The 14,025-nt window shown below is 43.3% G+C and overlaps 1 protein-coding gene across 2 annotated transcripts in view; it reads left to right on the top strand.

Moving 5' to 3' along the window:
- Positions 1-2,357: 2,357 nt before the first annotated feature.
- The window catches only part of pip5kl1 (phosphatidylinositol-4-phosphate 5-kinase-like 1), a 70,552-nt gene continuing 58,884 nt past the window's right edge, over positions 2,358-14,025 (top strand). Inside the window, exons 1-2 of one of the 2 annotated variants that reach the window (XM_062031445.1) lie at positions 2,358-2,606; positions 2,684-2,774. The gene's annotated coding sequence lies outside the window, so the exon portion shown is untranslated. Of the gene's footprint in view, positions 2,775-14,025 lie in introns of both variants that reach the window. The other variant, XM_062031447.1, reaches the window with a different exon arrangement.

The raw sequence follows: 14,025 nt of genomic DNA, 5'->3' as shown, positions 1-14,025 counted from the left end.
GGGACAAGACTTCTTCTGTTTGCTCCAACTCTGCCGCTCCTGTAGCAAAGGTAAGTACTCTCTTAAACAGCGTTTCCAGAATAGGTCCGAGATGTAATGGACTTGTCTCCATCTTCGTTTGAGATAGAAGTCTGATTTTTCGAATAATCCAGGTGGTAAAATTGGTGTTCCTTTCATGGTCATAATGTGATTGGGAGTGAGGGCTTCTAGATCATTGACATCCCCAGACAACCTTGTTATGGGGCGATCATTCAGGATCGCTTCGACTTCACACAGCACCGTTTGAAATCCTTCGTCATTCAAGGTTTGCTGTCGTAGAACTGATGTCAATGTTCGTCGGATCATTCTGATCAAGCGCTCCCATGCACCTCCTTGGTGAGAGGCTGTTGGTGGGTTGAAGCTCCACTGTGTTCCTTCCTCCAGAAATGCAGACTGTACTTTGCTGTGATTTAGAGCAGCGAGTGCTTCTCTCAACTCCCTTTCAGCACCAACAAAATTGGTTCCATTGTCAGACCTTAAAGGCCTACTGAAACCCACTACTACCGACCATGCAGTCTGATAGTTTATATATCAATGATGAAATCTTAACATTGCAGCACATGCCAATACGGCCGGGTTAACTTATAAAGTGCAATTTTAAATTTCCCGCTAAACTTCCGGTTGAAAACGTCTATGTATGGTGACGTATGCGCGTGACGTCAATCGTTGAACCGGAAGTATTGGTACACCATTGAATCCAATACAAAAAGCTCTGTTTTCATCTCAAAATTCCACAGTATTCTGGACATCTGTGTTGGTGAATCTTTTGCAATTTGTTTAATAAACAATGACGACTGCAAAGAAGAAAGTTGTATGTGGGATCGGTGTATTAGCGGCTGGCTGCAGCAACACAACCAGGAGGACTTTGACTTGGATAGCAGACGCGCTAGCCGACGACCGCACAAATGATCGGGTGAAGTCCTTCGTCCTTCCGTCGATAGCTGGAACGCAGGTGAGCACGGGTGTTGATGAGCAGATGAGGGCTGGCTGGCGTAGGTGGAGCGCTAATGTTTTTATCATAGCTCTGTGAGGTCCCGTTGCTAAGTTAGCTTCAATGGCGTCGTTAGCAACAGCATTGTTTAGTGCTGTTGGAAAGCATTAACCGTGTATTTACAGGTCCATGGTTTAATAGTATTGTTGATTTTCTGTCTATCCTTCCAGTCAGGGGTTTATTTGTTTTGTTTCTATCTGCAGTTAAGCCCGATGCTATCACGTTAGCTCCGTAGCTAAAGTGCTTCGCCGATGTATTGTCGTGGAGATAAAAGTCACTGTGAATGTCTATTTCGCGTTCTCGACTCTCATTTTCAAGAGGATATAGTATCCGAGGTGGTTTAACACGCGAAGTCCCAGAGAAGGGTCAATTGACACTTTTACCTAGAAAACACACAAGAGGGTCATTTGACCCCTAGTCCCCCCTGTGGACACTCCTTTTGTTATGAAGATGTGGCTGTTAGTGGCACACGGCAGGGGGCCACTTGAGCCTGTGTGGGGGAGGGGACCTTACAGCTCAAGCTTTAGTTCTGAGGTAGGTTGTGTGTGTTTTTGCAAGGATCAACAGAATGAAGGGATCAACACTCTGACATTTATTGTTAAAAAAAATACAAAACAAAACATATTTACAAAGAATGAAAAAGCAACTGTTTTCCCAGTTTTGGTGTGGAGGGTTGTTGCAGAAGCAATTGTTATTTTTGTGTGCCAAAAATAGTTTAAAAAAAAAAATTTACAAAGAAAAAAGCATATTTACAAAGAATGAAAAACCATGTCCATGTAAACGTGACTGACATACATTTGAGCAGTCACTCACAATCCTGGCACTGCCATTGCTCCTTTCGGCATTTCCCACATGTATAATTTTTCTGTCTACCTAGACAAACTGCCCCTAACAGCCTCATTACCATAACAAAATGAGTGATTAGTGTATTCGGGAAAAGCGTCGGGCCAAATGACCCCTCTCTGGGTCTTCTAGGTAGACAGAAAAATGCTGGGACTTCTAGTGTTAAAATACAAATCCGTGATCCACAATAGAAAAAGGAGAGTGTGGAATCCAATGAGCCCTTTTACCTAAGTTACAGTCAGAGCGAAAAAAGATACGTCCTGCACTGCACTCTAGTCCTTCACTCTCACGTTCCTCATCCACGAATCTTTCATCCTCGCTCAAATTAATAGGGTAATCGTCACTTTCTCGGTCCGAATCGCTCTCGCTGCTGGTGTAAACAATGGGGAAATGTGAGGAGCCCTTCAACCTGCGACGTCACGCTACTTCCGGTACAGTAAAGGCTTTTTTTATCTGCGACCAAAAGTTGCGAACTTTATCGTCGATGTTCTCTACTAAATCCTTTCAGCAAAAATATGGCAATATCGCGAAATGATCAAGTATGACACACAGAATGGATCCGCTATCCTCGTTTAAATAAAAAAAGTTTCATTTCAGTAGGCCTTTAATGCGCATCATTTCCTGATCAATTTTGTCATCAATTAGTAATTTTCTCTTTTGACTCATCTCCAGTAGTCCTTCTTATTTTCAGGATCCAGGCAACTGACCTCTTCAACCGTTTCCAATCAGAGAAGTAAGTGATCAGTTGGTGAGTAGCACTTGGAGTATCAACAATAACTGCATTGGTACTGAGCTCTTTTTTTACCTCAGGGTCCTCCGCTGCAATCCCATACTCCAAGTTATCAGCTGGCCACTCTTCCTCTGGTTTCTTCAGAAACTCAGGGCCTTCTATCCATCCTTTGTGAGTCAGTAACTCGTCCACTTTAACTCCGCTTGAGGCTTTGTCTGCAGGATTTTGAATGGTATTAATGTACTGCCCTTTGTGTGACATCAGATGTTTGAAATCTTTCATCTTTCCCAAACCTCCTTTTCAGACCAAGTATGCGTTGCTTGGCAACGCACTGATTGTTGAGCAGAGACACATCATCCTTCCTTCTAAAGGGCAGTTCCAAAGTGTAGTGTCCATCTTGAAGCTTGCACGAATCAGTCATGACCTTCATGAACTTTATGTCCTCTCTAGACATTTCTTCTTTGTCTTCTAATGACCTGTCGTTAAAATCATGGTTATATTGATTGTGCAGTAGCTCCTCCAGCTTTGTTATGGAGATTCTGTTGACAGTAGTAGTGGAGCAGCCAATCTTACTCCTCTTCTCACTGTAGTCAGGAAGGCCATTAATGACCCACCCCAATAGGGTCTTAACGGCATACGGTCCATTTCCACGACTGTTGACCACTTCCCAGAGTTCAAGCAATTTAGACGCATCGGTCCCAATCAATAGCTCTACATCGGCTTGAATACGAGGAAGTGTGACCTCCATCCAGGTAGAGCCATTTAGCCAACTCCTCTTCATTGATGAGGTTGCTTGTCATTACGGGCATCCTTTTTTGGGTGTAGACCTTGTGAAGGTCGTAGAACTGTTGCCCAGTGAGGTTTGAAATCTCTTAAGTTCGTCAGCATGTAACTGGAAACTGATGTTTTTGGGCCCATGGTTAGGAGACTGATTTAAGTTTTTCTTCCATTCAAGTTGAGCTTTGTCATCAAGCTTTCAGAACAAAATGTATCTGTGCTGCCCGGATCCAGGAATGCAAAGGTTTGTATGACTGTGTGTCCTTTGCTGGACTTTATCTGTACAGGCAGAATTGACAGAATTCCATTTCCGTTACCAGCCCCCGTTTGTCCACATGTTTGCAGAGATACTTGTGCATTACTCACAGATGGTTTCCTTGCCTTATTTTGGTTTGCATTTATGTTGCTTGCTCTTTCCTTCTGACCAATATGAAGCAGACTTGGATGGTTTTGCTTGCATACCTTGCAGGTCAAGTGCTTGTTACACCCAAAACAGATTCCTTTCTGTCTTATGAAAGTTATCTTCTTCTGAGGGCATTGGTCAAGAGCATGATTTTTAGAGCAGCAAACACAGGCGTTCGTGCTATGAGCAGATGCACTTTGCTTTGGAGCAGGTTTAAATCTGGTTTGATCTTCCGCTTCAGGGGTTTCGATAGTAATGGTTGTGGCAAAACTGTTACCTTTTGAGTTTAGGTTTACCTTGTGATTTCATTCTTTTCACAGGTTTACTGCCTGTACTCTGTGGTGCATTCTGAATGTCTCCAAGGACTGGGTCAGAGACACTTTTCACCTGTCGCTCAATGAATGCAACAATGTCTGAGAACTGAGGTCTGCGATGGTGGTTTTCCAATATGTTGCATGCAGAGACTCTCCAGCTATCTCGCAGCCTGTACGGCAGCTTGAAGATCACAGTTTTCATGTTAGCTGGCATATTAAGTTCCTGCATATACTGCACGTTTTCCATGGCAGTGCAACATTCTCGAAGGTAAAGTGAGTAGGCTTGCAGAGCTCGTACATCTTCAGACTTTACCAAAGGCCAGTTAAACACTTTCTCCATGTAAGCTGCTGTTACCTGGTACTGGTCACCAAAGTGTTTTTCCAACAAATACTTTGCCATCTCATAGCCTCTGTCTGGGAGCATGTGTTGACAGCTATGCACCAGTTATTTAGGTTGACCCCTAGTGTACATTTCCAGATAGTACAAACAGTCTCCTTTGTTGCTTGTGTTTTTCTCATGACATAGCACAAATGCTCTGACAAAGGTTCTGTACAGTAATGGATCACCATCAAAATAGGGAATCTCCCTTGTTGGGAGTAGATGAGAGGTTTGCAATGACATTTGCAATGTTGCAATCTCATTTTGCCTGTGCAATAAATCACGTACAGTAGGGGTGTCATTGGTTGGAGGGAAAATGTTAGTTTGCCTTGATTGCTGTACAGAGGGGTCCATGTGGGTTGTAGGGCTATGGTTCTGCACTATATACCAAGAAACCTGCTGTTGTTTTGGTAAAGAAGGTGGTGGTTGCGGTTGTACCTGAATGGGTTTAGGGTGTGAAAGCATGGACTGTTGTTCTTGCCAAAATGTGGGTGGTTGAATGGGAAGTGGTGTCCTATATTGTAGTTGCCATGCTGTTATTTGTTGTTGCTCGGATGGATGGTGTATAGACTGTGGTGGAGGTGGTGGTGAAGCTTGGCTTGACCCAAATACATTTTTATGAACATTTTAATTTATTTTCATGTCAACCTTTCTATGAAAGCTAGAAACAGCTTTCTATCACACACAACAAATGTCAAGAACTGAATAGCAGAAACAGGAGCCCTGTTTTGAAAAGATTGCCTAATAGGTCAGCCATGGCTAGAGTCAATGGTAGTACATTTGCTGTGTCTCAATACGGGGGCTGCATCCACGCGGTTGACAAAGTGTGGGTCCTGGCGAGAGTAAACTGGTACGGGACACTTCCTGGTTACGTCAGTTGTCCCCGCCCTTAAATTTATGTCACGTATCTGATGCTCAGTTGCGCGAGGTTGAGAAAAGAATGTCGAATCGTTTTTTGTGTTCTCTTGGTCCTTTGCCTTATTTTAGAGGAAGCGGCTAAGATCTACCAGCACCGCTGGCGTCTGATTTTCCTGCGGTTAGAGCCGACCAATCAAGGTAGGTGGTTGTCATGAAGATGTGTCACGTGTTGACAAGCATTTTAAATCTGTTATTCCTTTTTATTTGTTAATGGTGGATTTATTTGTATGCTTGTGAATGCTTGTTGTAGTGGGACATGTACCTTTAAAAACACAATCCAGAAAATATCCCAGAAGGAGTCCTCACGGTCCATCCATACAGCAACACCACTCAATCCTTTTTAGCAGTTACTTTATTATTATGTGATTCACAATTGATGCACATTTCTAATTTTGTCAAATTGGTTGCATTATAGCGAGTAATTGTAAATATGGGGATAGCGTAATGTTATTATCATAGAATTATTTGCAATGACGGCAGAGGAAATCAATCACAACAACTGCAGTTTCAGCACATAATTTATACAGGTTACGTAAATACTTAATTTTTAAATGATTATCCAAACTTTTATACGCGTGTTTTGTGTCATTTCTTTTTGGTCTGTTGTTCTATAAATTGCCTTGTCCAAGTCCATGTCCTCCTTGATCTGCACAGCAAAAAAACAACAACCAAAAAAAAAAGTTAAACACAAGATCACATTAATTATTTATTGAAGTAAACATTATCAAATAACATGCACATTTACACAAAAACAGCAATAACTAATATCGGTACATTGATGGGCACATTTACAATACTTCACTATTCCGGCCACAGCTAGCGAATCCTCCATGGAAGCTGAACTGTGGCCACCTGATAACCTCTTCACGCAAGAGGGGGGTGGGGGGGCAGAGCAGAAAAGAGACACGGCAGATCAACTGGTATAAAACGGGGCCTATTTAAAGGCTTGGATGTATTAATGAGTTTTAAGATGCTTCTACTGAGGTAGCATCTCTTAACTGTTGCCGGTAGAGCATTCCAGACTACTGGAGCCCGCAGACTTTTATTGGGCTCTGGGAATCACTAATAAGCCAGAGTTCTTAGAAGATAGGATGGAGCTAGACCGTTTAGTAATTTATACGTAAGTAGTAAAACCTTAAAGTCATCTTAAGTGCACAGGAAACCAGCGCAGGCGTAATATGTTTAAACTTTCTGGTCCTTATCAAAAGTCTAGCAGCCGCATTTTGTACCAACTGTAATCTTTTAATGCTAGACATAGGGAGACCCGAAAATAATACAATACAGTATTTGAGACGAGACGTAACGAAAGCATGAATAATGATCTCCGCGTCGGTGGTGGACAAAATGGGACACATTTTAGCGATATTACGGAGATGAAAGAAGCCTGTTTTAGTGACACTCTTAATGTGTGGCTCAAATGAGAGTCTGGTCGAAGATAATGCTGAGATATTTTACCGAGTCGCTTTGTATAATTGTTTTGTTGTCAAAAGTTAAGGTGGTATTGATAAATAAGTGCCGGTGTCTAGCAGGACCAATAATTAACATTTCTGTTTTCTTAGCGTTAGATGCAAAAAGTTGCTGGCCATCCATTGTTTGATTTCACTTATACACGCCTCCAGGTGACTACAGAAGTGTTGATCAGCTATAGGGGTATGTAGAGTTAGGTATAATCAGCATAACAGTGAAAGCTAACGCCATATTTCTGTATGATGTCACCTAGCGCCAGCATGAAGATGCTGAAGAGTGCAGGGCCAAAAACCAAACTGTGAAACTATGGACGTTACCTTAACATACTCCGAGGTCACATTGTTATGGGAGGTGCATTGCATCCTGCCAGTAAGATAGGAGTTAAACCAAGAAAAGGCTAAGTCTGACATACCAATACATGTTTTGATACATTCTAATAGAATGTTATGATCGATGGTAGGGATGATGCTCGAAACCGGTTTTCCCGGTTGTTCGATAAGAAAAGAACCGAGTCCTCGGACTCTAATCTCTTTTTGAGAACCGGTATCCGTTATTGAGACCACTATAGTAAAGACAAAGAGTTGGTTCTTTATTCGAATCCCTGGGAACGAATCCCGTCCCGACAAGAAATTCCCCGTGGGACATCACAAGAAATGACGTCACGTAGCTCAGTCATTAGGCGCAGATGGGGAAAGCGGGAAAAAAATGGACCGGAAAAAGCGCTCCAAGGCATGGCTTCATTTCACAAAAAAAACCGAGGAAGCGGCAATATGCAATTATTACCAGGCTTCGCTCTCGTGTAAGGGGGGAAGCACAACAAGCGTGTCGTGTCTTCGACACGTGTTGAAGCAGCGGCAGAGATGACGAAGAACGCCCCTCTTCTTCTGCCAGCTGCCCAAGTCCCAGCTACAGTGGCGGTGACGCCGGTGAGTAACTAACGTTAACTGTTGCTGGTTAATTTCCATATCTGCTCACTTGTAGTAACGTTACCTCATGTGTCAACCAGGACTGCAGTAATGTTAGCTAGACTAACGTTACCTAAGCATAGTCAGTGACTAACGGTAACGTTAACGTGAGCCTTTTTGTATGTGTCTGATAACGTTTGCAAGTCTGTCTAATAAACTAGTGCTTTCTTTATTTCTTTAGTTTATTTGGAACATGAACACACTTACAGTATAATACATCACAGTTTCATATAATTTCACTTTACAGGAGTAGGAAGAAGTAAAGCTTATTTAATCCTACCCCTTTCCCACTTCATAGCGTTTACAAATATATACATCATTTACTGACCTTTTTATAATAAAATATCTGTGAATTAGTATATACAACAGCTTTGTATTATGTAATTAATTAATTCAGTCATTATTAATATACTGAGATGAAGAATATCTTATCTTCAATAAGGTTGAAAGTATTTCTCATAATTCTTCTTCTTTGTACTTTGTAAACACGATTCATTTGAACAACCTCTTAAACTGGATCATATCAGTACAATGTTTAACTTCTTTACTTAATCCATTCCATCATTTAATCCCACATCATTTTAGCTGTTTGCAATTTTACCAAATCATCGAACTTTTATATTTTTGACTCAATAAATAAAGTGTTAGTATGTTTTGTATATCAACATTATTTATCAGTCTAATTAATTTTTTTTTGTAACACGGTTAATGAATGTAGCACACATTTGTAGTTATTTCCCCACATTTCTGCACAATAACTCAGATATGGTAATACTATAGTAGCGAGCAGTAGAGAATGTGAAGTGATTTGTTAAACAAACTATTGTGTTTTTTCCCATATACAACAACCTATCTGGACTCGATAAGAGAATCGATAAGGAATCGGTTCGATAAGAGGATTCGATAATAGGCTCGAACTTAATAATTTCTTATCAAACATCATCCCTAATCAACGGTATTGAAAGCAGCGCTAAGATCAAGTAGCAGCAACATGGATGACGCATCAGCATCCATAATCTGCGTTCAAAGAACTCCGGCTTATTAGTGATTCCCAGAGCCAAAAAAAAGTCTGCGGGCTATAGAGCGTTTTCGATTCGGGCTCCAGTACTCTGGAATGCCCTCCCGGTAACAGTTAGAGATGCTACCTCAGTAGAAGCATTTAAGTCCCATCTTAAAACTCATTTGTATAATCTAGCCTTTAAATAGACCCCCCTTTTTTTAGACCAGTTGATCTGCCGTTTCTTTTCTTCTCTCCTCTTCTCCCCTGTCCCTTGCGAGGGGGAGTTGCATAGGTCCGGTGGCCATGGATGAAGTGCTGGCTGTCCAGAGTCGGGACCCCGGGTGCACCACTAGCCTGTGCATCGGTTGGGGACATCTCTGCGCTGCTGACCCGTCTCCGCTCAGGATGGTTTCCTGTTGGCCCCGCTGTGGACTGGACTCCCGCTGATGTGTTGGATCCACTGTGGACTGGACTTTCACACTGTTATGTCAGACCCACTCGACATCCATTGCTTTCGGTCTCCCCTAGAGGGGGGGTTACCCACATATGCGGTCCTCTCCAAGGTTTCTCATAGTCATTCACCGACGTCCCACTGGGGTGAGTTTTTCCTTGCCCGTATGTGGGCTCTGTACCGAGGATGTCGTTGTGGCTTGTACAGCCCTTTGAGACACTTGTGATTTAGGGCTATATAAATAAACATTGATTGATTGATTGATTGATAGTTAGCAATAGATCCTCAGTCATTTTTGTAAGGGCTGTCTCCGTAGAGTGGTTTGCCCTGAAACCAGACTGAAAGGGTTCACAGAGATTGTTAACATTAAGTGTTCGTTTAGCTACAGTGCAACAATTTTTTTGAGGATTTTTTAGATAAAGGGAAGGTGGGACACCGGCCGGTAGTTTACCTTGAGGTCAGGATCGAGGTTTGGTCTTTTGAGCAGAGGATAAATTACACGCCTTTTTTGAATGCTAGGAACAGTACCAGAGGAAAGTAATTAGTTAATATTTAGCACTGATGGTCCTAATATTACAAACAGTTCCTTGATAAGTTTCCCAGGAAGTGGGTCAAGTAAACACGTTTGTTTTGTCCCATTTGCGAGTTGCAGGAGTTCCTATGATGTTATTTGAGAGATTGTTTTGGAGCTCAATATCTGTTGTACATACATTTGTATCTGCGTTAATAGAACCACATTTGTAATGAGTTAAATTTTCTTAGTAAAGAATTGCATGAAGTCATCAGCCGAGTGGGTGGAGCTACTGGGAGAAGTCCCTTGTTGGGTTAGCGACGCTATTGTATTAAACAAATATATTTAGGATCGCTTTGATTGAGGCGGATGAGATTTGAGTGGTAATTAGTTTTAGCTGTGGGAAGAGCGTATTTATAAGTTAAACTATCATTGATGGAAAAAAAGTAAATTAAAGATGTAGGCTTTACTTCTAAATGTTGAAAAAAGTCCTGGTTACGAAGTTGTCTGCATTATATATGGCTCTCCCTCAGGGTAAAGACGGGAACAAAGAGCACAGAGGTCGATCAACATTATGATAGTCAAGGTCTCTTATTTTAACACAAAAGTAGATCACTTCTGTCACTACAGTTTAACATGTTTTAAATGAATAAATAAAGCTATACTTAAATTTTAAAGTTGCGAGCACAAAGGATTTCAGGATGTGAAGTGTATATGGATGCACACTTTCTGCTAATGGGAGAAAAAGGACACATTTGTCGGCCGGATTTGAAGGACACTTCTTTGAATTGGGAAAGCTTTTGTGCACCGCGATGACGTCAGCACCCCACAAATGCGCACTGCGAAGGATGCAGCCACCGAATTGAGACACAGCTATTGTGTATAAGTTATGGTCAGAAAAGGACAAATACTGTTGTCATTGGCACTCTAGCCGTCCTGGGCATGACGTTAAAGTGCATCCGGCAGTGGAGGCTCTTCTTTGGGGGGTCTTGGGGCACTAGGAGGTTAACCCCTTAACTACTGTTACCCCAGGTGGCCCTTGGCAAAGGCCTAGTACCTGACTGCCCCCTAGCCAGGGATACGGCGAAGACCCGCTGCCTTGTGGGTAAGTCTAGGAAGACAAAGGCTAGGGGAGCACACCCTGAAAGAAAAGCAACGTGGTTGGCGGCACACGACAAGCGGTCCTCCAAAAAACTGGAGCTCTGGCAGCCTCCTGCAACTGTGGAATAGTGCCGGTCGTCCTGGGTTCCCTTTGCCACCGGATCCCACCCTCTCACAGTGAAGAAGTGCTGCTGGGACATGCGCACCCCCAGTGGCACTTTAAACAAGCTCCTCTGTGCAGGTATTCATCTCTGCCTCGGTGAGACCAACTACCGGAATTGAAACAAAGTCTGGTGGCGATGGGGTGTCTGATAACGGGAGCAGGTATGAATGCACGGGAAGCTTCTAGTCAGAACCCTGCACACCAGCGGTACAGGGCTATCTATGGTCGCTAGTAGCTGAAATTGAGTGGCAGCTGCTCTCGGCAGACCCCTGTACGCCTGAGCAGCCCTATTTAGGATTGCACTGCTCACCCCAACTGGGGAAAGGCCTAGAAAAGGTGGCCCAAACATTGTCCACTCAAAACCATCCTGGACAGGCCACCGCACCTGTCGGGAATTCCACTCCGCGGTCGAAATAAAGCAAAGAAAATAATCCCTCTTAAACTGGCATCATGGAACATAAGGACACTCCTGGACACTAGCGTTACCACTGATAGACCCCAGCGCAGAACTGCACTCATTGCAGCAGAACTTAACCGCTACAATGTTGATATTGCTGCACTTAGTGAAACCAGACTCCTGGATGAAGGATCCCTGAAGGAAGAAGGGCAAGGTTACACTTTCTTCTGGAAAGGATACCCTCCAGGAGGGGAGCATCAGCACGGTGTGGGACTTGCAATAAAAAACAGCCTCCTACCAAAACTCCCAGAAGCACCGGTTGGCATGAGTGAAAGGCTCATGTCACTCAGGATCCCTCTGGCTAAGAAAAGATATGCCACCCTTCTTAGTGCCTATGCACCGACGCTACCATCAAAGGAAGATGTTAAAGACCGTTTCTACCGGGCAATGGATGAGGCCCTCCGTCGCACACCTAAGGAGGACAAGATCTTTTTGTTGGGCGATTTCAATGCCAGAGTGGGGAAGGACAACAAGGTGTGGAGTGGTGTTATTGGCAGGCATGGTATTGGACAAGCCAATGCTAACGGCCTACGGCTGCTAAGCCTCTGTGCTGAGCATGACTTGACCATCACAAACACCATCTTCCAACTAAAAAATAAGCACAAAACATCCTGGATGCACCCACGCTCCAAACATTGGCACCTGATTGATTACACCATTGTGAGACGCTCAGACATAAAAGACGTATCACTAACTCGTGCAATGAGAGGAGCTGAGTGTTGGACCGACCACCGGCTTATCATAACCAGGCTCCGGCTGCAAGTACGCCCTGCTATCCGTCTTCAAAAGTCAGGGAAGAAGAGGCTTGACTGTACCCGGCTAGCAGATCCTATGGCTCGGGACAATCTCCGTCTCTCTCTGGCCAAAAACCTGGAAGACATCGAGCATATTCTGGAGAGTGATGATTCCATTGACGACAAATGGACCTCTATCAGCTCCAGGCTCTATGAGGCAGCATCCCAATCCATTGGCTATAAGCGCAGAAAGCATCAGGACTGGTTTGATGACAACACAGCCACAATAACCACCATGCTCAAATACATGCACACAGCACACAATGCTGTACTCAACAACCCCACTTCAGCTGTGCTCCGACAGCAATGGCAAACATCCGGTGCAGTCAAAATTGCGTGCCCTGAAGAATGAGTGGTGGATATCAAAGGCAGCTGAAATACAATCTCATGCCAACAAAAATGATATGCACAACTTTTACGATGCAATGAAAACCATCTACGGCCCAAGAAACTGCGCTGTCTCCCCGCTAAAGTCTAACGACGGTACAACCCTCATAAAAGACCAAAAGCTCATCACCAAAAGATGGGCAGAACATTTTAAAACTCTGCTAAATCAGCCCGCCCCAACAGACCCCTCAGTTCTGGAGGAACTACCTGACTACCCAACCATCCATGACCTTGACCTTCCACCAACCTTTGGAGAGGTTAAGAGTGCAATAAGGTCTCTGAAAGACAACAAGACCCCTGGTCCTGACAGCATCCCTGCAGAGATCTTCAAGCAAGGAGGCTACCTTTCCATCCGTGCCCTTTTCCTTGTCATCAGCAAAGTGTGGAAGCATGAAACTGTCCCTCAGCAGTGGAGAGATGCCAATATTATCACTATCTACAAAGGAAAGGGGGACAAGTCCCTCTGTGGCAACAGTCGTTTTCACTTCTGGCTGTTGCTGGTAAAGTCTTGGCTAAAGTCATGCTACACAGGCTGGTGAACAACATCACGGAAGACCTGTTGCTGGAGTCACAATGTGGTTTCAGGAAGAACAGGAGCACTGTGGACATGGTGTTCACAACACGGCAGCTTCAGGAGAAGTGTAGGGAGCAGCACCAGGACCTCTTTGTTGCTTTCATTGATCTGTCGAAGGCTTTTGACACCGTCAACAGGGAGCTTCTCTGGAATATCCTCCCGAAGTTCGGCTGCCCACGGAAGTTTGTCAACATCCTAAGGCAATTCCATGAAGGGATGATGTCACGTGTGACTATTGGCGGCCAGGAATCAGAACCCTTTTTTTTTTTTTTTTTTTTTTTTTTTTTTTTTTTTTTTTTCTTTTTTTTTATTTATTTCAAACAACATTTAAAAAAAAACACAAGATACACTTACCATTAGTGCATCAACCCAAGAAAACCCTCCCTCCCCCATTCACACTCATCCACACTCATTTACACAAAAGGAGCTGTCTCTTTCTGTTATTAAAAAAACAACAACTTCTGGTTCCTACAGTATAGAACAATACAGTCTGCAAGGGATACAGTCATTCGAGCACACATGATTGTGTGTGGTGCTGGTCCACTAACATTTTCACTAATCACTATTTTTTATGTAATTGTTTTTAAATTTGTTTTACTTTCAAACAAAACAAACAAAGGACCTTAACTTCACCAGACCGGGTTGTCAATAAAATCAGATTGTTCAAAAGGGTTCTTAAAACCAGGTCCAGTTCAGATTACGTCCAGATTGGGCTCAGCAACACACACCTTCACCCATGTACACCAAAAACCAGGGATCAC

Source organism: Entelurus aequoreus, linkage group LG21, assembly GCF_033978785.1.
Source record: "Entelurus aequoreus isolate RoL-2023_Sb linkage group LG21, RoL_Eaeq_v1.1, whole genome shotgun sequence".
Lineage (NCBI taxonomy): Eukaryota > Metazoa > Chordata > Actinopteri > Syngnathiformes > Syngnathidae > Entelurus > Entelurus aequoreus.
The sequence above is the reverse complement of the archived record's forward strand: the minus strand, read 5'-3'. Positions and strand labels throughout refer to the sequence as shown.